The 23,193-nt window shown below is 47.9% G+C and overlaps 1 protein-coding gene and 1 pseudogene across 4 annotated transcripts in view; one reads left to right on the top strand and one right to left on the bottom strand.

The window, feature by feature from the left end:
* Window positions 1-439: 439 nt before the first annotated feature.
* LOC137366763 (putative uncharacterized protein DDB_G0290521) lies at window positions 440-19,078 on the bottom strand (annotated as a pseudogene).
* The window catches only part of pnocb (prepronociceptin b), a 167,730-nt gene continuing 159,076 nt past the window's right edge, over window positions 14,540-23,193 (top strand). For 2 of the 4 annotated variants that reach the window (XM_068017277.1, XM_068017285.1), the window contains exon 1: window positions 14,540-14,770. The gene's annotated coding sequence lies outside the window, so the exon portion shown is untranslated. Of the gene's footprint in view, window positions 14,771-15,237; window positions 15,314-15,335; window positions 15,412-23,193 lie in introns of those variants that run through there. The other 2 variants (XM_068017294.1, XM_068017303.1) reach the window with 2 other exon arrangements.

Raw genomic sequence — 23,193 nt, 5'->3', positions numbered from 1 at the left:
ACGGCCTTGGTAATGGAGAGGCTATGGGGTCGGAAATTCAGTTCAGAGTCAAACAGAACTGGTTCAGTCTGAGACAGTAGCCAGGAGATGGAAACGATGGCAATGCCAGAGTTTATGGCAGGAGCTGAAGACAATAGCTTAAATCTTCCCATTCTAACTGTATGATCTTACCGATGAGGTAGGGGTATGGCCCATGAGAATGAGTGAGGGGGTTTTAGTTTTGACTGGTTGACTCAACACGTCACATTTTTTAAATCAGAAAATGATTCTTTCAGTTGCTTCCTACTGTTACTATCAGACAGACATAATATCAATCCCAATATAACCTGCTCTGGCAAGAGGGGAGAAACCTTTCATTCATCCTTTTTCCTATTTCTAACTGCCAGACAGCTCTTTGTCAAAGGAATTGATTAAACCATTCATCTACCTATTCCCTGTTTCAATGGACGATTAGAGATTGGCTTCGGCTAAATGTTAACCCTTTCCCTTTCCTTCTCTTATGCCGTGACCAAGATATTTTCCCCGTTAATAGATGAAGCCGTTCATCAACCAATCCCAAGAGCCAAGACTGGCTGCTCACATGAATGTTCCCAGGAGAATGTCTGTTTAATGGGATGCTTGTGTTAACAGAGTTTATTTCAATGATGCTTTGCTGTATCTTATGATAAATGTATAAGAATAGAAATAAACATAGCATAAGACCTCCCAGCCCCTGTGTGTGAGCTTTCCAACAGCACATATTGCAGAAAGTCGAGAGGAGTATAGAAAGTGGAGGGGTGAAATCAAAAAGGAAATTAGGAAAGCTAAGAAAGGACATGAAAGAATATTGGCAAGTAAGCTCAAGGTGAACCCAAAGATGTTTTATCAATACATTATGAGTAAGAGGTTAACTAAAGGAAGAGTAGGGCCCATAAAAGACCAAAAAGGTAACCTATGTGTAGGGGCGGAAGATATCGGTATTGTTCTTAATGAATACTTAGCGTCTGTCTTCACAAAAGAGGGGGACGATGCAGATGTTGTAGTTAAGGAAGAGGGGTCTGAATTATTGGATGTGCTAAACATAGGAAAAGAGGAAGTATTAAGGGGATTAGCATCCTTGAAAGTTGATAAATCACCTGGGCCAGATGAAATGCACCCCAGGCTGTTAAAAGAAGCCAGAGAGGAAATAGTGGAAGGTCTGCCCATCATTTTCTAGTCCTCACTGGATACAGGTGTGGTGCCGGAGGATTGGAGAATTGCTAACGATGTACCTCTGTTTAGAAAGGGAGCGAGGCATAGACTGAATAATTACAGGCCAGTCAGTCTAACATCAGTAGTGGGCAAATTATAGGAATCTATTCTGAGAGACAGGATAAACTGTCATTTAGAAGGGCATGGGTTAATCAAGGATAGTCAGCATGGATTTGTTAAGGGAGGTTCTTGTCTCTCTGACTTGATCAAATTTTTTGAAGAAGTAACAAGGAAGATTGATGAGGATAGTGCAGTTGATCTGGTCTACATGGATCTGAGCAAAGTTTTTGACAAGGTTCCACATGGCAGACTGGTTAAAAAAATAAAAGCCCATGAGATGCAGGGAAATGTAGCAAGGTGGATACAAAATTGGCTCAGTGGTAGGAAACAAAGGGTAATTGTTGACGAGTGTTTTTGCGACTGGAGGGCTGTTTCCAGTGGTGCTCCACAGGGCTCGGTACTGGGTCGCCTGCTTTTTGTCGTTATATATTAATGATTTGGATGTAAATGTAGGGGGTATGATCAAGAAGTTTGCAGATGACACAAAGATTGGCCGTGTGGTAGATAGCGAGGAGGATAGCTGTAGGTTGCAGGAAGATATCGATGGACTGGTCAGGTGGGCAGAAAAGTGGCAAATGGCATTCAACCCAGAGAAGTGTGAGGTGATGCATTTTGGGAGGTCAAACAAGGCAAAGGAATACACGATTCATGGGATAATACTGAGAAGTGTAGGGGAAGTGAGGGACCTTGGAGTGAATGTCCACAGATCCCTGAAGGAAGCAGGACAGGTTGATAAGGTGGCTAAGAAGTCATATGGAATCCTTTCCTTTATTAACCAAGGTATAGAATATAAGAGCAGGGAGGTTATGCTGGAACTACATAACTCATTGGTTAGGCCACAACTTGTGTACTGTGTGCAGTTCTGGTCACCTCATTACAGAAAGGATGTAATTGCACTAGAGAGGGTACAGAGGAGATTTACGAGGATGTTGCCGGGACTAGAAAAATGCAGCTATGAGGAAAGATTGGATAGTCTGGGGTTGTTCTCCTTGGAACAGAGAAAGCTGCGGGAAGATCTGATTGAAATGTGTGAAATTGTGAAGGGCCTGGATAGAGTGGAGGTGAAAGGTCTATTTACCTTAGCAGACAGGTTAGTGACGAGGGGGCATAGATTTAAAGTGATTGGTAGAAAGATTAGAGGGGATATGAGGAAAAGTTTTTTCACCCAGAGGGTGGTGGGGGTTTGGAACTTACTGCCGAAAGAGTAGGAGAGGCGGAAACACTCAACTCGCTTAAAAGTAGTCTGGATTTACATCTCAAGTGCTGTAACCTGCAGGGCTATGGACCAAATGCTGGAAGGTGGGATTAGACTCGGTGGCTTGTTTTTCGGCTGGCACAGACGCTATGGGCCAAGTAGCCTTTTTCTGTGCTGTAAACTTTCTATGATGCTATGATACAGCTCACACTGTTGAAGATGCTATCTGCCCAGGCCTCGCAAGAGAGAACAGGAGGTGCTGAAATCTACCTACTTTTGCTCCATATCCCTCAATTCTCTCGCCTAACAAAAACCTACACATCTCAGTCTTGAAAGCTCTAATTGACCCCAGCATCCACAGATTCCCACTCCCCTTTGTGTGAAGTGCTTCCTGTTTTCACCCCTGAATGGCCTAGCTCTAAGTTTAAGATTATGTTCCCTTGTTCTGGATTCCTGCACCAGAGGAAACAGTTTCTTTGTAGTGACCCTATTGAATCCCAAAATCATTTTAAATACAGTCCCCCACTGCTTATAGTGGGCATTATGGTGCTAATATGATTTGTCTGTTGTACCAGGTAGCGAGTGATGGCTGAGCCCAGAGAGTGAGTATTGGAGTAGGGATCTCCCAGTGTTTCCTTTGAGGTCCGTACACCTAGACTTTGCTGAGGGAGCCCCATACAGGCCAGGCAGCAACTTCACAGCGCCTGTCAACTGAGATCCCATCGCTGCTAGTTCAAGACAAATGTAGGCATTTGGACCACAGAGGAGGAACTGGCCTGGAAAGTGTGCATGTGGGAAAGATGAAGGCCATTCTCTGAGGGAAGGAAACCACACCTGTCCTGGAAGAGTAGGCGAGATTGAACCAGTCAATGGGGATTCGGAGCCAGGAGAGAAATTGAATACTCTCAAACAAAACCCGGATAAATCCATCAAAAAAATATCATTATTAATTAATCATGGTCAACACATCCTCGATTTGTATCAGTTATTTGTGAAGCTTATTTGAAGCAAGCAACTACTGAATAACCACCTATGTCTGCCCAAAACACACGGAGCATTTAACTCACTGTAATTAAGTGTAACGCAAATGGAAAATGGTTCACTTTTTTGGCTGATGTAATTGCCTGAGAATGTAGTGGAAGCAGAATTAATTATGCCTTTCAAAAGGAAATTTGATAATCACCTGAAGAGAAAAGATTTGCAGGGCTACGGGGAAAAGGCTGGGGAGTGGGACTAGCTGATTTACTCTTGCAGAGAATCAGCCAATACATGACGGGATGAATGGCCTCCTTCTGTGCCGTAACCATTCGATAATTCTACAATTCTATGAATAGTGTAGATGCATTTGGGGGAAGCTAGATAAACACATGAGGGAGAAAGGAATATAAGGATATATTGATCGGGGTTAGATGAAGAAGGATGGGAGGAGGCTCGTGTGGAGCATGGATCTGTTGGGCTGAAAGAACTGTTTCTGTGCAGTTAGTACATTGTAATACTTCGATCTGGAATGCACTGCCTAATAAAGGTGGTGAAACCCAATTCAAAAATAGCTTTCATAAAGGGAATTGGATCAATCCTTGAAAAGGAAACATTTGCAAGGCTATGGGTGGAAGAGCATGAGAGTGGGATTAATTGAATTACTCTTTCAAAGAGCTGGCACTAGCATGATAGGCTGAATTACCTCCTTCTGGCCTGTAAGATTCCGTGATTAGGGAAGGGAAGGTAGAGAAGTATGTTGTGAAGAGGACATAAGGAGGTTGCAGACCAATATAGATAGATTGAGTGAGTGGGCAAAAATCTGTCAGATGGAGTATAATGTGGGAAAATGTGAAGTTGTTCACTTTAGCAGGAAGAATAAAAAAGCAGAGTATTACTTAAAAGGAGAACGACTGCAGAATTCCGAGGTGCAGAGGGATCTAGGTATTCTAGTGCATGAGTCACAAAAGGTTAGTATGCAGGTAATAAGTAAGGCTAATGGAATTATTATAAGAGGAATTGTAAATAAAAATAAGGATGTTATGCTTCAGTTATACAGGGCATTGGTGAGACCACATCTCGAATACTGTGTGCAGTTTTGGTCTCCTTATTTAAGGAAGGATGTAAATGCATTGGAGGCAGTTCAGAGGATGTTTGCTAGATTGATACCTGGAATGAGCAGGCTGGGCTTGTTTTCACTGGAGGTTAGAAGAGTGAGGGGAGACTTGATTGAAGTTTATAAGATCCTGAGTGGTCTTAACAAGGTGGATATGGAAAGGATGTTTCCTCTTGTGGGTGAGTCCAGAACTAGGGGGCACTGTTTTAAAATTAGGGATTGCCCTTTTAAGACAGAGTTGAGAGATTTTTTTCTCTCAGAGGGTTGTGCGACTTTGGAACTCTGCCTCAGAAGGTGGTGGAGGCGGGGTCATTGAATATTTTTAAGGTGGAGCTAGGTAGATTCTTGTTAGGCAAGGGAATCAAGGGTTATCTGGGGTAGTTGGGCATGTGGAATTTGCAACACAAACTGATCAGCCATAATCTTATTGAATGGCAGAGCAGGCTTGAGGGGCCGAATGGCCTACTTCTGCTCCTAATTCATATGTTCGTATGCATAAAGCTGTTCCCAACAGTCTGCTACTATAGTTTAGCTTAAAGTGTCTGTTTGGTTCAGTGGTAGTACTCTTGCCACTAAATCAGCAGGTTTATAGTTCAAACCCTACTCTGGGATTTGATTAAATAATCTAGGCTGGCACTTCAGTGCAGTCCTCGGGGAGTGCTTCATTGTCAGAATTGCCATTGTTTGAATGAGCCTTCACACTGAAGTCCCATTTGCCTGTTAAGGTGGATGTAAAAGATGACATGCACCCATTTGAAGAGTAGGGGAGTTCTTTTGGTGTTTATGGCCAATATTTACCTTTCAGTAAGCACATTAAAAACAGATGAACTGGTCATTATTTCATATCTCTTTATCGCATCTTGCTGTGTGCAAATTGGCTGTTGTGCTCTCTTACATAACAACATTGACTACACTTTCAAAGTAGTTCATTGGCTATGAAACATTTAGTGACTGCCTTAGGATGCAAAACGTGTTATATAAATGCAAGTCCTTGTTCTTCATTAGTAAAATCTATCACATTTGATTCTATCCCCAGTGTACTTGATCTCTTAAATATATCCAGCTTAGTATTTTTGCTAAGATAAGAGATCTTCTATCACCATACATCATTCTTGATTAAGTGAGTGGATGATAGTAGTACCACATATTCAACAACGCAGGTGTCCTATCACTGAATCCTTTTACTTACATCAATACCAGTTAGCATCTATAGACTACGCTTCATATAGGTAAGGTGATAATGAACAATATCATACAAAAGGACTATATGTAGGGATCTGGGTGTCCTGGTGTATGAATTGCAAAAGGTTAGTATGCAGGTACAGCACGTAATTAGGAAATCTAATAGAATGTTATCATTTATCGCGAGGGGAATTGAGTACAAAAGTAGGGAGGTTATGCTTCAGTTTTACAGCGCATTGGTGAGACCACATCTGGAGTACTGTGTACAGTACTGGTCTCCTTATTTAAGGAAGGATGTAAATATGTTGGAAACAGTTCAGAGAAGGTTTACTAGACTAATATCAGGAATGGGCGGGTTGTCTTATGAGGAAAGGCTGGACAGGCTCGGCTTGTATCTGCTGGAGTTTAGAAGCATAAGAGATGACTTGATTGAAACATATAAGATCCTGAGGGGTCTTGACAGAGTGGATGTGGAAAGGATGTTTCCCCTTGTGGGAGAATCTAAATCTAGGAGTCACTGCTTAAAAATAAGGGCTCGCCCATTTAAGTTAGAGATGAGGAGAAATTTTTTCTCTCAGAGGGTCGTGAGTCTTTGGAATTCTCTTCCTCAAAATACGGTGGAATATTTTTAAGGCAGAGGTAGATAGATTGTTGATAAACAAAGGGGTGGAAGGTTGTCGGGAATAGGTGGAAATGTGGAGTAATCAGTTCAGCCATGAACTTATTGAATGGCGGAGCAGGCTCGACGGGCCGAGTGGCCTACTCCTGCTCCTAATTCGTATGTTCGTAGTAGATTTGCTAACAGATAATTACATACAGGTCTTCAGGCTCATGCGGCCATGAAGTTGCACACAGCCTTTTTCTGACTGTGGCCCTTTGGCCTAGTGACTGAACACTATCTTTTCTTTGTGTTCCTTTGATGACATGAAAACATTTTTGGACCTCTTGCATCTATCAGCTTAGATAATGCCCAATCATCTTGGTATTTCAAAGGATCACAAGAAAATTATGGATGAGGAACTGATCATTCAGTTTTTTGAATTCATTCATGGGATGTGAGCATCACTGGCAATGCCAGCATTTATTGCCCATCCCGAATTGTTTTTGATAAGGTTGTGGTGAATCTGAAATGAAATGCTGCAGTCTGTATGGTGAAGCTACTCCCATATTGCTGAGAATGAATGAGTTCCAGGATTTTGACCCTGTGACAGTGTGGCAATGGCAATTTATTTCCAAGTAAGGATGATGTGTGACTTGGAGGGAACTTGGAGGTGGTGATATTCCCATGTGTCTGCTGCTCTTGTTCTTCTAGGTGGTAGAGGTCATGGGTTTGGGAGATTCTGTCGATGGAGTCTTGGCGAGTTGCTACAGTGCATTTTGTAAATGGACACACTGCAGCCGCAATGTGCTGGCGGTGGAGGGAGAGAATGTTTAAGGTGGTGGATGAGGTACCAATCATGTGGGCTGCTTTGTCCTGGTTGGTGTCCAGCTTCTTGAGTATTGTAGGAGCTGCACTCATCCAGACAAGTGAAGAATATTCCATTACACTCCTGACTTGACCCTTGTAGCTGGTGGAAAGGTTCTGAGGAGTCATGAGGTGGGTTAGTGACTGAGTGACTGTCGGGGTCAGTGACAGAGTGACTTTCGGGGATCAGTGACTGAGTAACTGTCGGGGATCAGTGACTGAGTGACTTTCGGGGATCAGTGACTGAGTGACTGTCGGGGTCAGTGACTGAGTGACTGTCGGGGTCAGTGACAGAGTGACTGTCGGGGTCAGTGACTGAGTGACTGTAGGGGATTAGTGACTGAGTGACTGTCGGGGATCAGTGACTGAGTGACTTTCGGGGATCAGTGACTGAGTGACTGTCGGGGTCAGTGACTGAGTGACTGTCGGGGTCAGTGACAGAGTGACTGTCGGGGTCAGTGACTGAGTGACTGTAGGGGATTAGTGACTGAGTGACTGTCAGGGGCAGTGACTGAGTGACTTTCGGGGTCAGTGACTGAGTGACTGTCGGGGTCAGTGACAGAGTGACTGTCGGGGTCAGTGACTGAGTGACTGTAGGGGATTAGTGACTGAGTGACTGTCAGGGGCAGTGACTGAGTGACTGTCGGGGTCAGTGACTGAGTGACTTTCGGGGATCAGTGACTGAGTGACTGTCGGGATCAGTGACTCAGTGATTGTCGGGGTCAGTGACTGAGTGATTGTTGGGGTCAGTGACTGAGTGATTGTCGGGGTCAGTGACTGAGTGATTGTTGGGGTCAGTGACTGAGTGACTGTCGGGGTCAGTGACTGAGTGACTGTCGGGGTCAGTGACTGAGTGATTGTTGGGGTCAGTGACTGAGTGACTGTCGGGGTCAGTGACTGAGTGACTGCTGGGTCAGTGACTGAGTGATTGTCAGGGTCAGTGACTAAGTGACTGTCGGGGTCAGTGACTGAGTGACTGTCGGGGTCAGTGACTGAGTGATTGTTGGGGTCAGTGACAGAGTGACTGCTGGGTCAGTGACTGAGTGATTGTTGGGGTCAGTGACTGAGTGACTGTCGGGGTCAGTGACTGAGTGATTGTTGGGGTCAGTGACAGAGTGACTGTCGGGGTCAGTGACCAAGTGATTGTTGGGATTTATGTGACCGAGTGACTGTTGGGGAGTTACTGTCAGGATCAATGTCTGAGTGACGTGTTCATGACTTAGTTTCTGTTGAGAGTTAGTGACTGACTAACGAGAGGGTCAGTGAGTGTGTGACTCTCGGGGTCAGTGACAGTGTGACTCAGTGACTGAGTGACTGTCGGGGTCAGTGACTGAGTGATTGTTGGGGTCAGTGACTGAGTGACTGTCGGGGTCAGTGACTGAGTGACTGCTGGGTCAGTGACTGAGTGATTGTCAGGGTCAGTGACTAAGTGACTGTCGGGGTCAGTGACTGAGTGACTGTCGGGGTCAGTGACTGAGTGATTGTTGGGGTCAGTGACAGAGTGACTGCTGGGTCAGTGACTGAGTGATTGTTGGGGTCAGTGACTGAGTGACTGTAGGGGATTAGTGACTGAATGACTGTCAGGGGCAGTGACTGAGTGACTGTCGGGATCAGTGACTGAGTGATTGTCGGGGTCAGTGACTGAGTGATTGTTGGGGTCAGTGACTGAGTGATTGTCGGGGTCAGTGACTGAGTGATTGTTGGGGTCAGTGACTGAGTGACTGTCGGGGTCAGTGACTGAGTGACTGCTGGGTCAGTGACTGAGTGATTGTTGGGGTCAGTGACTAAGTGACTGTCGGGGTCAGTGACTGAGTGATTGTTGGGTCAGTGACTGAGTGATTGTCGGGGTCAGTGACTGAGTGACTGTCGGGGTCAGTGACTGAGTGATTGTTGGGGTCAGTGACTGAGTGACTGTCGGGGTCAGTGACTGAGTGACTGCTGGGTCAGTGACTGAGTGATTGTCAGGGTCAGTGACTAAGTGACTGTCGGGGTCAGTGACTGAGTGACTGTCGGGGTCAGTGACTGAGTGATTGTTGGGGTCAGTGACAGAGTGACTGCTGGGTCAGTGACTGAGTGATTGTTGGGGTCAGTGACTGAGTGACTGTCGGGGTCAGTGACTGAGTGATTGTTGGGGTCAGTGACAGAGTGACTGTCGGGGTTAGTGACCAAGTGATTGTTGGGATTTATGTGACCGAGTGACTGTTGGGGAGTTACTGTCAGGATCAATGTCTGAGTGACGTGTTCATGACTTAGTTTCTGTTGAGAGTTAGTGACTGACTAACGAGAGGGTCAGTGTGTGTGTGACTCTCGGGGTCAGTGACAGTGTGACTCAGTGACTGAGTGACTGTCGGGGTCAGTGACTGAGTGATTGTTGGGGTCAGTGACTGAGTGACTGTCGGGGTCAGTGACTGAGTGACTGCTGGGTCAGTGACTGAGTGATTGTCAGGGTCAGTGACTAAGTGACTGTCGGGGTCAGTGACTGAGTGACTGTCGGGGTCAGTGACTGAGTGATTGTTGGGGTCAGTGACAGAGTGACTGCTGGGTCAGTGACTGAGTGATTGTTGGGGTCAGTGACTGAGTGACTGTCGGGGTCAGTGACTGAGTGATTGTTGGGGTCAGTGACAGAGTGACTGTCGGGGTCAGTGACCAAGTGATTGTTGGGATTTATGTGACCGAGTGACTGTTGGGGAGTTACTGTCAGGATCAATGTCTGAGTGACGTGTTCATGACTTAGTTTCTGTTGAGAGTTAGTGACTGACTAACGAGAGGGTCAGTGAGTGTGTGACTCTCGGGGTCAGTGACAGTGTGACTCAGTGACTGAGTGACTGTCGGGGTCAGTGACTGAGTGATTGTTGGGGTCAGTGACTGAGTGACTGTCGGGGTCAGTGACTGAGTGACTGCTGGGTCAGTGACTGAGTGATTGTCAGGGTCAGTGACTAAGTGACTGTCGGGGTCAGTGACTGAGTGACTGTCGGGGTCAGTGACTGAGTGATTGTTGGGGTCAGTGACAGAGTGACTGCTGGGTCAGTGACTGACTGATTGTTGGGGTCAGTGACTGAGTGACTGTCGGGGTCAGTGACTGAGTGATTGTTGGGGTCAGTGACAGAGTGACTGTCGGGGTCAGTGACCAAGTGATTGTTGGGATTTATGTGACCGAGTGACTGTTGGGGAGTTACTGTCAGGATCAATGTCTGAGTGACGTGTTCATGACTTAGTTTCTGTTGAGAGTTAGTGACTGACTAACGAGAGGGTCAGTGAGTGTGTGACTCTCGGGGTCAGTGACAGTGTGACTCAGTGACTGAGTGACTGTCGGGGTCAGTGACTGAGTGATTGTTGGGGTCAGTGACTGAGTGACTGTCGGGGTCAGTGACTGAGTGACTGCTGGGTCAGTGACTGAGTGATTGTCAGGGTCAGTGACTAAGTGACTGTCGGGGTCAGTGACTGAGTGACTGTCGGGGTCAGTGACTGAGTGATTGTTGGGGTCAGTGACAGAGTGACTGCTGGGTCAGTGACTGAGTGATTGTTGGGGTCAGTGACTGAGTGACTGTCGGGGTCAGTGACTGAGTGATTGTTGGGGTCAGTGACAGAGTGACTGTCGGGGTCAGTGACCAAGTGATTGTTGGGATTTATGTGACCGAGTGACTGTTGGGGAGTTACTGTCAGGATCAATGTCTGAGTGACGTGTTCATGACTTAGTTTCTGTTGAGAGTTAGTGACTGACTAACGAGAGGGTCAGTGAGTGTGTGACTCTCGGGGTCAGTGACAGTGTGACTCAGTGACTGAGTGACTGTCGGGGTCAGTGACTGAGTGATTGTTGGGGTCAGTGACTGAGTGACTGTCGGGGTCAGTGACTGAGTGACTGCTGGGTCAGTGACTGAGTGATTGTCAGGGTCAGTGACTAAGTGACTGTCGGGGTCAGTGACTGAGTGACTGTCGGGGTCAGTGACTGAGTGATTGTTGGGGTCAGTGACAGAGTGACTGCTGGGTCAGTGACTGAGTGATTGTTGGGGTCAGTGACTGAGTGACTGTAGGGGATTAGTGACTGAATGACTGTCAGGGGCAGTGACTGAGTGACTGTCGGGATCAGTGACTGAGTGATTGTCGGGGTCAGTGACTGAGTGATTGTTGGGGTCAGTGACTGAGTGATTGTCGGGGTCAGTGACTGAGTGATTGTTGGGGTCAGTGACTGAGTGACTGTCGGGGTCAGTGACTGAGTGACTGCTGGGTCAGTGACTGAGTGATTGTTGGGGTCAGTGACTAAGTGACTGTCGGGGTCAGTGACTGAGTGATTGTTGGGTCAGTGACTGAGTGATTGTCGGGGTCAGTGACTGAGTGACTGTCGGGGTCAGTGACTGAGTGATTGTTGGGGTCAGTGACTGAGTGACTGTCGGGGTCAGTGACTGAGTGACTGCTGGGTCAGTGACTGAGTGATTGTCAGGGTCAGTGACTAAGTGACTGTCGGGGTCAGTGACTGAGTGACTGTCGGGGTCAGTGACTGAGTGATTGTTGGGGTCAGTGACAGAGTGACTGCTGGGTCAGTGACTGAGTGATTGTTGGGGTCAGTGACTGAGTGACTGTCGGGGTCAGTGACTGAGTGATTGTTGGGGTCAGTGACAGAGTGACTGTCGGGGTTAGTGACCAAGTGATTGTTGGGATTTATGTGACCGAGTGACTGTTGGGGAGTTACTGTCAGGATCAATGTCTGAGTGACGTGTTCATGACTTAGTTTCTGTTGAGAGTTAGTGACTGACTAACGAGAGGGTCAGTGAGTGTGTGACTCTCGGGGTCAGTGACAGTGTGACTCAGTGACTGAGTGACTGTCGGGGTCAGTGACTGAGTGATTGTTGGGGTCAGTGACTGAGTGACTGTCGGGGTCAGTGACTGAGTGACTGCTGGGTCAGTGACTGAGTGATTGTCAGGGTCAGTGACTAAGTGACTGTCGGGGTCAGTGACTGAGTGACTGTCGGGGTCAGTGACTGAGTGATTGTTGGGGTCAGTGACAGAGTGACTGCTGGGTCAGTGACTGAGTGATTGTTGGGGTCAGTGACTGAGTGACTGTCGGGGTCAGTGACTGAGTGATTGTTGGGGTCAGTGACAGAGTGACTGTCGGGGTCAGTGACCAAGTGATTGTTGGGATTTATGTGACCGAGTGACTGTTGGGGAGTTACTGTCAGGATCAATGTCTGAGTGACGTGTTCATGACTTAGTTTCTGTTGAGAGTTAGTGACTGACTAACGAGAGGGTCAGTGAGTGTGTGACTCTCGGGGTCAGTGACAGTGTGACTCAGTGACTGAGTGACTGTCGGGGTCAGTGACTGAGTGATTGTTGGGGTCAGTGACTGAGTGACTGTCGGGGTCAGTGACTGAGTGACTGCTGGGTCAGTGACTGAGTGATTGTCAGGGTCAGTGACTAAGTGACTGTCGGGGTCAGTGACTGAGTGACTGTCGGGGTCAGTGACTGAGTGATTGTTGGGGTCAGTGACAGAGTGACTGCTGGGTCAGTGACTGACTGATTGTTGGGGTCAGTGACTGAGTGACTGTCGGGGTCAGTGACTGAGTGATTGTTGGGGTCAGTGACAGAGTGACTGTCGGGGTCAGTGACCAAGTGATTGTTGGGATTTATGTGACCGAGTGACTGTTGGGGAGTTACTGTCAGGATCAATGTCTGAGTGACGTGTTCATGACTTAGTTTCTGTTGAGAGTTAGTGACTGACTAACGAGAGGGTCAGTGAGTGTGTGACTCTCGGGGTCAGTGACAGTGTGACTCAGTGACTGAGTGACTGTCGGGGTCAGTGACTGAGTGATTGTTGGGGTCAGTGACTGAGTGACTGTCGGGGTCAGTGACTGAGTGACTGCTGGGTCAGTGACTGAGTGATTGTCAGGGTCAGTGACTAAGTGACTGTCGGGGTCAGTGACTGAGTGACTGTCGGGGTCAGTGACTGAGTGATTGTTGGGGTCAGTGACAGAGTGACTGCTGGGTCAGTGACTGAGTGATTGTTGGGGTCAGTGACTGAGTGACTGTAGGGGATTAGTGACTGAATGACTGTCAGGGGCAGTGACTGAGTGACTGTCGGGATCAGTGACTGAGTGATTGTCGGGGTCAGTGACTGAGTGATTGTTGGGGTCAGTGACTGAGTGATTGTCGGGGTCAGTGACTGAGTGATTGTTGGGGTCAGTGACTGAGTGACTGTCGGGGTCAGTGACTGAGTGACTGCTGGGTCAGTGACTGAGTGATTGTTGGGGTCAGTGACTAAGTGACTGTCGGGGTCAGTGACTGAGTGATTGTTGGGTCAGTGACTGAGTGATTGTCGGGGTCAGTGACTGAGTGACTGTCGGGGTCAGTGACTGAGTGATTGTTGGGGTCAGTGACTGAGTGACTGTCGGGGTCAGTGACTGAGTGACTGCTGGGTCAGTGACTGAGTGATTGTCAGGGTCAGTGACTAAGTGACTGTCGGGGTCAGTGACTGAGTGACTGTCGGGGTCAGTGACTGAGTGATTGTTGGGGTCAGTGACAGAGTGACTGCTGGGTCAGTGACTGAGTGATTGTTGGGGTCAGTGACTGAGTGACTGTCGGGGTCAGTGACTGAGTGATTGTTGGGGTCAGTGACAGAGTGACTGTCGGGGTTAGTGACCAAGTGATTGTTGGGATTTATGTGACCGAGTGACTGTTGGGGAGTTACTGTCAGGATCAATGTCTGAGTGACGTGTTCATGACTTAGTTTCTGTTGAGAGTTAGTGACTGACTAACGAGAGGGTCAGTGAGTGTGTGACTCTCGGGGTCAGTGACAGTGTGACTCAGTGACTGAGTGACTGTCGGGGTCAGTGACTGAGTGATTGTTGGGGTCAGTGACTGAGTGACTGTCGGGGTCAGTGACTGAGTGACTGCTGGGTCAGTGACTGAGTGATTGTCAGGGTCAGTGACTAAGTGACTGTCGGGGTCAGTGACTGAGTGACTGTCGGGGTCAGTGACTGAGTGATTGTTGGGGTCAGTGACAGAGTGACTGCTGGGTCAGTGACTGAGTGATTGTTGGGGTCAGTGACTGAGTGACTGTCGGGGTCAGTGACTGAGTGATTGTTGGGGTCAGTGACAGAGTGACTGTCGGGGTCAGTGACCAAGTGATTGTTGGGATTTATGTGACCGAGTGACTGTTGGGGAGTTACTGTCAGGATCAATGTCTGAGTGACGTGTTCATGACTTAGTTTCTGTTGAGAGTTAGTGACTGACTAACGAGAGGGTCAGTGAGTGTGTGACTCTCGGGGTCAGTGACAGTGTGACTCAGTGACTGAGTGACGTTGTGTCAGTCAGTGAGTGAATGTGAGGGGTTCCAGGAAGATGCTTATAGAAATGTATTTATTCCTGGAAGGGGGTGTGCTCTTTGCCTGCTGACAGTCTGTCCAGTCAGAGTATATCAGAAGGTGGAATTGGAACACATGGACAGCGATAAACCACACAACCTGCTTCAGGATTGAGGGGACGAAAAACCTGCTGTGTGTGTGTGAGGAGCAGAACTCGCTGCAGCTACCCAGTCACTGTCGGACAGGATCAGGTAGGAGATATAATCTCAATTCTCCAATTCACCCCGATTAGCCGCTCAGTTACCCGTTCAGCACCAAGTGCTCGCTCCACGCTCCCTTTAACTTCTGGCTGCAATCCCTTCATTTCTTTCGCCGCCTATCCTGCCATTGATTCCACTGTCCCTGCATCCTTCCCTCGAACCATCCCTAGACTTTTTACTGATTTTATTTCTTTCTTGGTCTAAATTCTTTTTTTTTACCCCTTTCTCTTTGTGGACAAATCACCAGGTATCCTATCTAGATTACTAATATGTGGAACTCTATTTTCTCTTTCCTTTTCGTTTGTTCTGTTTAATTTCTTGATTTTTTCCACCCAACAACCTTTAATTTCACTGGTTCTTTTCAAATAATAGAAAGTATTTTTCCTCGTGTCCACTCCCACTTTTTTTTCCAGGTTTCTCTCCCCCCCCCCGGTGCCTCCCATCTCCCTCAGTGCTGGAGCCACTGAGAGGACCCTCCCGGTTCCCCGAGTGCTTGCACCGACTAGAGGCCGGTTCCCGGGAGGCGAAGGAAGGGTCAGTTTCTTCTCTGCCTTCCCGTCACTTTCTTGTGCTCCGGGAGATGCTGGGCTTTCCGGGAGGCTGACAGGTGGGGGAGCTGCCCGGGTGAAGGGGTGAGTGAGGCAGTGGAACCGAACTTAAAGGACAAGTAAGCATCACGCAAGGAAAAGAGTTAAATAATCTAAAGGCACAGAAGGTACAAGCGATGCGAAGAAGCGTGGTTCAGTGGGTAAATGGTTGTGCAGTTTGCTATTGATTCCGGGAGCAGCAGGATCCCAGGTTTGATCACTGTGCTGAGGATTGTAGTGTAGATCTTCGTGCTGAAGAGGGGAATGCAAAAGTTATCCAGAATCCCCCCGGCTGCTTCCTGGCGCCCCCTCTGGGCCTGGGTGTATGAGTATGTGAATATCTCTGTGTGTGTGTCTATGCGTGTGTCTGTCTGTGTGTATCTGTCTGTGTACCTGTGTGTGTGTGTATGTGTGTCTATATCTGTCTGTGTTTACCTGTGTGTGTGTGTATATCTGTGTGTACCTGTGTGTGCATCTATGCGTGTGTGTGTATCTGTACCTGTGTGTCTGTGTCTGTGTGTGTGTGTGTATCTGTCTGGCTGTGTGTGTGGGTTGTGTGCATCCGGGTGTATGGACACGGGGCCAGGGTCCAGCTCTGCTCTAATGCTCCCTATGGACCTGACAGCATGCACTTGGAAGCAGTACATGAGGATCAATACTCGGACACACTCACTTCCAGAGCATTTAGGATAGGTGAGTGTGAGTAACGGTGGTGAGAGGAGAAAGAGAAACAGATAGACAGACAGATGGAAGGAAAGGAGGGGTGTGAAAAAAACAACCACAATGAAGATTAAAGAATCAAAACTGGATAAAGAGATAAGATACAAAGAATAAAACAGAGCACAGGTTGATAGAAAACTTATATTAAGAACTTTTTGTCTTTTCCACGAGTTTATATGTTACTTTTTGCAGTTAAATATTGGTCAGTTCTCCCTAGCATGCTTTGCTATGTTAAAGGAACTACCTAAGTGCAAGATGTAGATGTTGTAAGAGGGGAGAGAGAGAGAGTGAACCAGAGATTCTGATACAGTACCGAAGGCTGCAAGCAAGGGCCATGTGCCTCAAATTTAGAAATATTCTTTCCTTTTGTGATTCTCACTCATGTAATTGCTATTTCAACTGATGGGCATGTTTTGAGTTTTTTGCACTGGGTTGTTGAATTACTGGATATTTTGCTTGGACAGGATTCACAGATATCGATAGAATAATTCTGTTGGTATTATTAATGACATTGGGACTTAAGGGCTTAAATCTTGAGGATTGGTTGTATAAAGTTGGTTTGTATTCCTTTGAGTTCAGTCAAGGGGAAATATAGTCAGTTATTTTAAATGATAAATGGAGTTGATAATGTAGAAACAGAAAAATTATTTCCTCCGGTGGGGGAATCCAGAACAAAGGGGCACAATCTTAAAATTAGAGTTGGGCCATTCTGGAATGAAATTATAGAAAGCACAAGAGGTAATGGAAATCTTGAACTCTCTCCTCCCCAAAAGGCTGTTGATGTTATGGTGAATTGGAGCTTTCAAGACTCAGATCGATAGATTTTTGTTAGGTAAGGGCATCAAGGGATATGGAGCAATGGTGGGTTAAAGAAGTTGAGATATAAGTCAGCCATGATCTACTTAAACGGTGGAACAGTCTCAAGGGGCTGAATGGGCTCCTCCTATTCCTATGTTTCAATTACTACGTCTAATGAATTAGAATTATGGGTGGGAACTGTGTACCAGGAGCCTCTAACCAAGCATGTTTTCACAAGTGAATCTAATACCAAGTGAAAACAAATGGTACACTGTCCGTGGAGAGTGGTTCTGAAGGATGAGACTGTTAATCCTACTGCAGCAACCACTTGACAAGCATGTACTTGTCGACGAATAACAATTTGAAAGATTGTAAACTGCTGAAAATGAGCTCCTGCTCCATTGTTTTGGCTTTCCACCAACAGACTGATTGGAAATGCCCTTCAGGGCTGGAAGTCCTCTTGATTTATGCAGAGGCTGAGACTGTTACATTCATCATTAACATATGGCAGGCATTTCACAGCGATAAGCTCTCAGAAACATAATGCTTGCAGTGCCAGGGGGCATTATCCTTCGTTCAGACTCTCATCCCCTGCAATCATTACAATAAAGCAAGAAATTTGGCATCACCCCCTAACATCATCTCAAAGCATGAAACAGTTCGCATGCGAAATAAAATAATAAGGATCATGAGGGAACATTGAGATGAGCTCAAAGGTCATTAAATGTGCAAAATACCTGTCCACATCCCCACACCATGTACCTGTAGGACAAAATTCACAAATGGTGCGAACTGGGTCCAAATCTCAGTCACTGGGACTAATTGGCTGAACTGCAAAAGGTTTTAATGCAGCTCAATATCTACTGGGTTAATTTCAACACTTGTTTACTTTTCAGCTCCAAACACCAATGGATTACAATAATGGATTGATGGGTTCAAGCCCTAGTATGTAATCTTAGCAGAGGCTGCAGTAGCTGAGGGAATGCTGTGTTGTTACAGGTGTTTAACTGAGAACTTGTCTTCCTGCTCTGCCAATGCTGAAGATTGCACTGCTCTGATTGAAGAATGGAGAATTCTCCGGTCAATATTTAGATTTAACTAATCTATTAAGGGAGAGGGGGCAAAGGCAGGTTTATAGAGTTAGGTCACAAATCAGCCATGATCTCATTAAATGGCAGAACACATTTGAGGAGATAAATGGCCAACTCCTGTTCCTATAAACACAGATATGCAACAAATAAAACACTGAAGTTTCTTTTGGATCGAACTGTTCTGAGGGCACAAAATGTTTCCCCTTAATTTCTCTGCAAATTTCTGTGCAATTTCTTCAACTAAAATAGGTAAACTAACCATTTATCTCATTGCTATTTATGGGATCTAGTACTGATAGGAGTCATGGGGAGTCTTTTTAGATGTGATGAATGCAGATCTTGCCTTTCAATATTCCCACAACTTTCTAAAGAGACAAAACTCAGGACTTTTGCATCACCCATTCGGTGACATTTCTATATTATTCTGTGTTCCTATCTCGGGCTATTTTAGGCTTGCCTGGATGGGTGCAGCTCCAACAACACTCAAGAAGCTCGATACCATCCAGGACAAAGCAGCCCACTTGATTGTCACCTTCAACATTCACTCCCTCCACCACTGCGCACAGTGGCAGCAGTGTGTACCATCTGCAAGATGCACTGCAGCAATGCACCAAGGCTCCTTCGACAGCACCTTCCAAACCCACAACCCCCACAACCTAGAAGGACAAGGGCAGCAGCTGCATGGGAACTCCACCACCTGCAGGTTCCCCTGCAAGCCACACACCATCCTGACTTGGAACTATATCACTGTTCCTTCACTGTCGCTGGGTCAAAATCCTGGAAGTCCCTTCCTAACAGCACTGTGGGTGTACCTACACCCCAAGGACTGCAGCGGTTCAAGAAGATGGCTCATCACCACCTTCTCAAGGGCAATTAGGGATGGTCAATAAATGCTGTCCTGGCCAGCGACACCTACATCTCGCAAACGAATAGTATAAAAAAAATCAGGCACTTTGTGCTCACGAGAGGGCCCCCGGAGGTAATTGCAGTCTCCATGGCAATGCCCTCCTCCTGCCCTCACCAACACCTACCCCCGCCTGGGCCTACTTAACTGACCCCGGCGACCCCAGAGCCCACTCACCTAGTTTTGAGGGGGCGTTCATTGCTGTGTTCTCCCAGCTGGGTGCAGTCCCAGCAGTGTCCACTGCTCCCGGTGGCGCTGCTGAAACTGAAGAGCTGCCGGCAGGGGAGAAACCATGATCAGTGGCCTTTGATCCTGTCCTGGGTATGCTTTGAGTAAAAACGGCTATAATCAATCTTCGAGCTTCAAGCCAGGGAGTGCGTAACACCGTTCGGGTGGTTGTGAAGGACAAGGAAGGAGATGCACCAGTTGATCGTACCTTCTTCATCAAGAAAATCCTCATTGATTGCTGTGGATTCCAAGCTACGGACACCTTCTGCCTGCAGGACTTCCCCAGCAGTGGATATTTCGATGTGATGTTTAAGAATGTGGCGGGATGCATCAAGTTCCTGAAGGTGTTCGAGAAGAAAGGGAACCTGGCGCCGCTGTCCATCCTCAAAGCGGAGCCACTCTTCAAGCTGTCGTCACAACGTGACTGGGTGGTGACAATTCACCTCTACAACCCCCATGTTCCTGTCGTGGATGTACTCACCTTTCTCACCAGGCACGTCGAGGTGGCTGGCAGCAACACTGATGTCAAGGACCCATTTGGGATTTGGACCAGCAAGCGGCAGGTCAAGGTGACCTTGAAGATCGATGCCAATGGAGTCATCATCCATCCTCCCTTCAGCTTCGCTATTGGGGGAAGTCGAGGCTTCTTGGTCTATGCAGGGCAGTCCAAAGTTTGTTGTACCTGTGGTAAATCTGGTCACGTGGCAGCCAACTGCAGCACGGTTGTCTGCAAGGACTGCAAGAAGGAAGGCTATCAGACCAAGGACTGTAAGCAGAGTAAGTGTTGCAACCTGTGCGGTGGGGCAGGCCACCTCTACAAAACCTGCCCCAAAAGCTGCCTCAGTTATGCTCAGGCGGCAAGGTCCAAGAAAAGGCCGGGAGAAGGAACGACAAATGCGTCTGGTGCTGGAAAGGAGACAAGCAACCCTCTCCGCAGCGAGGAAAGTCTACCTGAGAAGGAGAAGAAAGGGGAGGCAGCTGAAACCAGCGACCCAGCACCTACCCTGTGCCAGGAAACCCTTCCTCCACAGCCAGAATCAATGGAGGAGGAGGCAGCAGATGGACAAACAGGTCAGTGGCAAGTGATACAAAGGAAAACCACAAAGAAAAAACCTCCAAAAGCAGAACAGGCCACCACCCAAACAAGTGGCAAGAGGAGGCTACCGTCTGAGACAGACTACAGCAGCTCCTCCTCACTGGACGAGAAAATGCCGGAACGATGGTACCTGCAAAAGAGGCAGCAGAACTCAAAGGAGCTGGAAGATAAAGCCCCCTGGCCCCCGGGCACTGGAAGCTGTGATGGGCCCAGCGCGCCTCAAACCCAAAGCGCCAAACCTAGCGACATGCCCAGCGCATCCCAACTCCAGGACACCGAGAGCAACGACACATCTGGTGAACTCCAGCTCCGGGAATCCGGGGGCAGTGATGTTTTTGAGGAGGAATAGAGGGGAACAGCAGTGGACAGCCCAATCCTTGCTGTCTACAAGACCCCCCCAATGTCACCCCAGCGGAACAAACCCTGCATGAAAAACCAGGAGGGGTTTCTGAGCCCAACGATCGTGAAACAGCTTGTGTACACTATGGGTATACAGGAACAGACCGAAGGACTGGGACTAGCAAGGACAAATGGTATGGGAAGCAACAACTAACTTAAGAAATGGGTATAAGGATTGCTTCAATTAACGTGCGTAGCATTAAATCCACTACGCGACGTGTTTCAACCTTGGATTACCTCGCCAAGGTCAAAGCCGACCTACTGTTTCTGTAGGAGTGTGGAATACCACACCTCAGCACCTACAGGCAGTGGTCGCGATGGTGATCCCATGGGCCATCGATCTGGTCAGGGGGTAATGATTCCCATTCCTCCGGACTGGGTATTCAGCTGTGGGGAGGTAACTTCACCATCTCCTCGTAGCAGATGTAATGTACAACAATGCTCCGCTCCGGTTGATCAACATGTACGCCCCGGTTCAATGCAGCGAGCGGCTGACCGTCTTCCAGCAGCTCCCACTGCTGCTGGTGACGTCCAGGCTGGTCATTCTAGGCAGTGACTTCAACTGCATCATTGATGCAGCTGGACGATCCGACAGTGACGACAGCAAACTGGACGCTACGTCCAGATTCCTAATAGAAACAGTTAAAGATGCCAAGCTGCACGACGTCTTCAGCAAACCTGCAGATGGAGCGCAGCGTAGGTACACATGGTCAAGATCAGACGGGTCTGCCCGTTCCAGGATTGACTTCCTGTTTGTGTCGCGTGCTGTCATGGTCAGATCCACCGACGTCAAGCCAGTGTTTTTCTCTGACCACTGCCTCTTACTGGCTAACTGTCACTTACAGGACGACCAGCGGGTTGGCAGGGGGAGATGGAAGCTCAATGCTACACTGCTAACCTCAGGGAATGTTGAGGAACTCAAAAGGGATTACAAAGGTTGGTGGACCGTGAAACCCCTCTTTGAATCTCCAGTTCAGTGGTGGGAGGCGATCAAGGAGAACATCAAGAGGTTCTTTATCTTCAAAGGTGTTCAGAGGGCGAGAGAGAGACAGAGAGAAATGTCCCGACTCCAGAAATTAATGCAAAATCTGATCTGGCTGCAGTCGATTGGGATCAAGGTCAAGGAGGACCTCCATGAGGTGAAGAGCCAGCAGGCCTCGCTCTTTGCCACGGAGGCCTCCAAGATCATCTTCTGGTCCAGAGTCCGCTCCATCGAGAAGGATGAGATGTGCTCGCGTTTCTTCTTCCAAAAGGTACACAGAGAGAGCTCTGTGATCAGAAGCCTGAAGGAAGAGGATGGCTCGGTAACGTCTTCGCAGTCCGACATACTAAGGATCAGCAAATCCTTTTATGCTGGGCTGTATGACGCGAAGCCCACAGACAGCAGAGCCTCCCAGTCCTTCCTGTCATCTATCATAGAGGTCTTCGATGACAGCATGAGGGAGAGACTGGACAAGCCACGAACTCTGGACGAGCTGACAGAGGCCGTCAAGTCCTTTGAGACAAGTAAAACCCCCGGAAGCGACGGCTTACTGGTTGAGCTGTATTCCGCCCTGTGGACTGGGTCGGCTCGGACCTGCTGGAAGTATACGAGAGTATGCTCCTGGCCGGCAGCATGTCAGAATCCATGAGGAAAGGCATCATCATCCTCATCTACAAGCGGAAGGGGGAGAGGGCAGAAATCAGAAATTGGTGACCCATCTCACTGCTAAATGTTGACTACAAGACTCTGTCAAACGTCATAGCCAGTCGAGTCAAGTCTGCTCTGGAGTCGGTGATCCACCCTGATCAGACCTGTACTGTACCCAGCAGGAAGATCTCCGATAGTCTCGCGCTACTCAGGGATACGATTGCCTATGTACGGGACAGGAGAGTGGGCACCTGCCTTATCAGCTTGGACCAGGAGAAGGCTTTTGACAGGATATCACACACCTACATGATGGACGTGCTTTCCAAAATGGGGTTTGGGGAGGGAATCTGCAATTGGATCAAACTGTTCTACACAAACATCAGTAGCGCAGTCTCAATCAATGGGTGGGAATCAGAAAGTTTCCTGATCCAATCTAGAGTCAGACAGGGCTGTCCTCTCTCCCCTGTCTTGTTTGTTTGCTGTATTGAACCCTTTGCTGAGTCTATTAGGATGCGAGCATAAGAGGGGTGACAATCCCAGGCAGCGGAGGCACTCAGGTTAAAACCTCCCTGTACATGGATGACGTCACCGTCTTCTGCTCGGATCCGCTGTCTGTGCGCAGACTGATGAGCATCTGCGACCAGTTCGAACTGGCCTCGGGAGCCAAAGTTAACCACGACAAGAGCGAGGCCATGTTCTTTGGGAACTGGGCTGACCGATCCTTTGTCCCCTTCACTGTTAGGTCAAACTACCTGAAGGTGCTGGGGATATGGTTCGGAAGGGCCGGGACGTGCACCAAAACCTGGAAGGAGCGAGTAGCCAGGGTACAACGTGAGCTGAGCATGTGGGAGCAGTGATCTCTCTGCATTATGGGTAAGAACCTGGTCATCAGGTGCGAGGCGCTCACGTTGTTGCTGTACGTGGCGCAGGTCTGGCCCATACCCCACTCCTGCGCTGTGGC

This window comes from Heterodontus francisci, chromosome 3 (assembly GCF_036365525.1).
Source record: "Heterodontus francisci isolate sHetFra1 chromosome 3, sHetFra1.hap1, whole genome shotgun sequence".
Classification (NCBI taxonomy): Eukaryota; Metazoa; Chordata; class Chondrichthyes; order Heterodontiformes; family Heterodontidae; genus Heterodontus; species Heterodontus francisci.
Note: the sequence above shows the minus strand (reverse complement) of the source record. Positions and strands in the feature narration are given on the sequence as shown.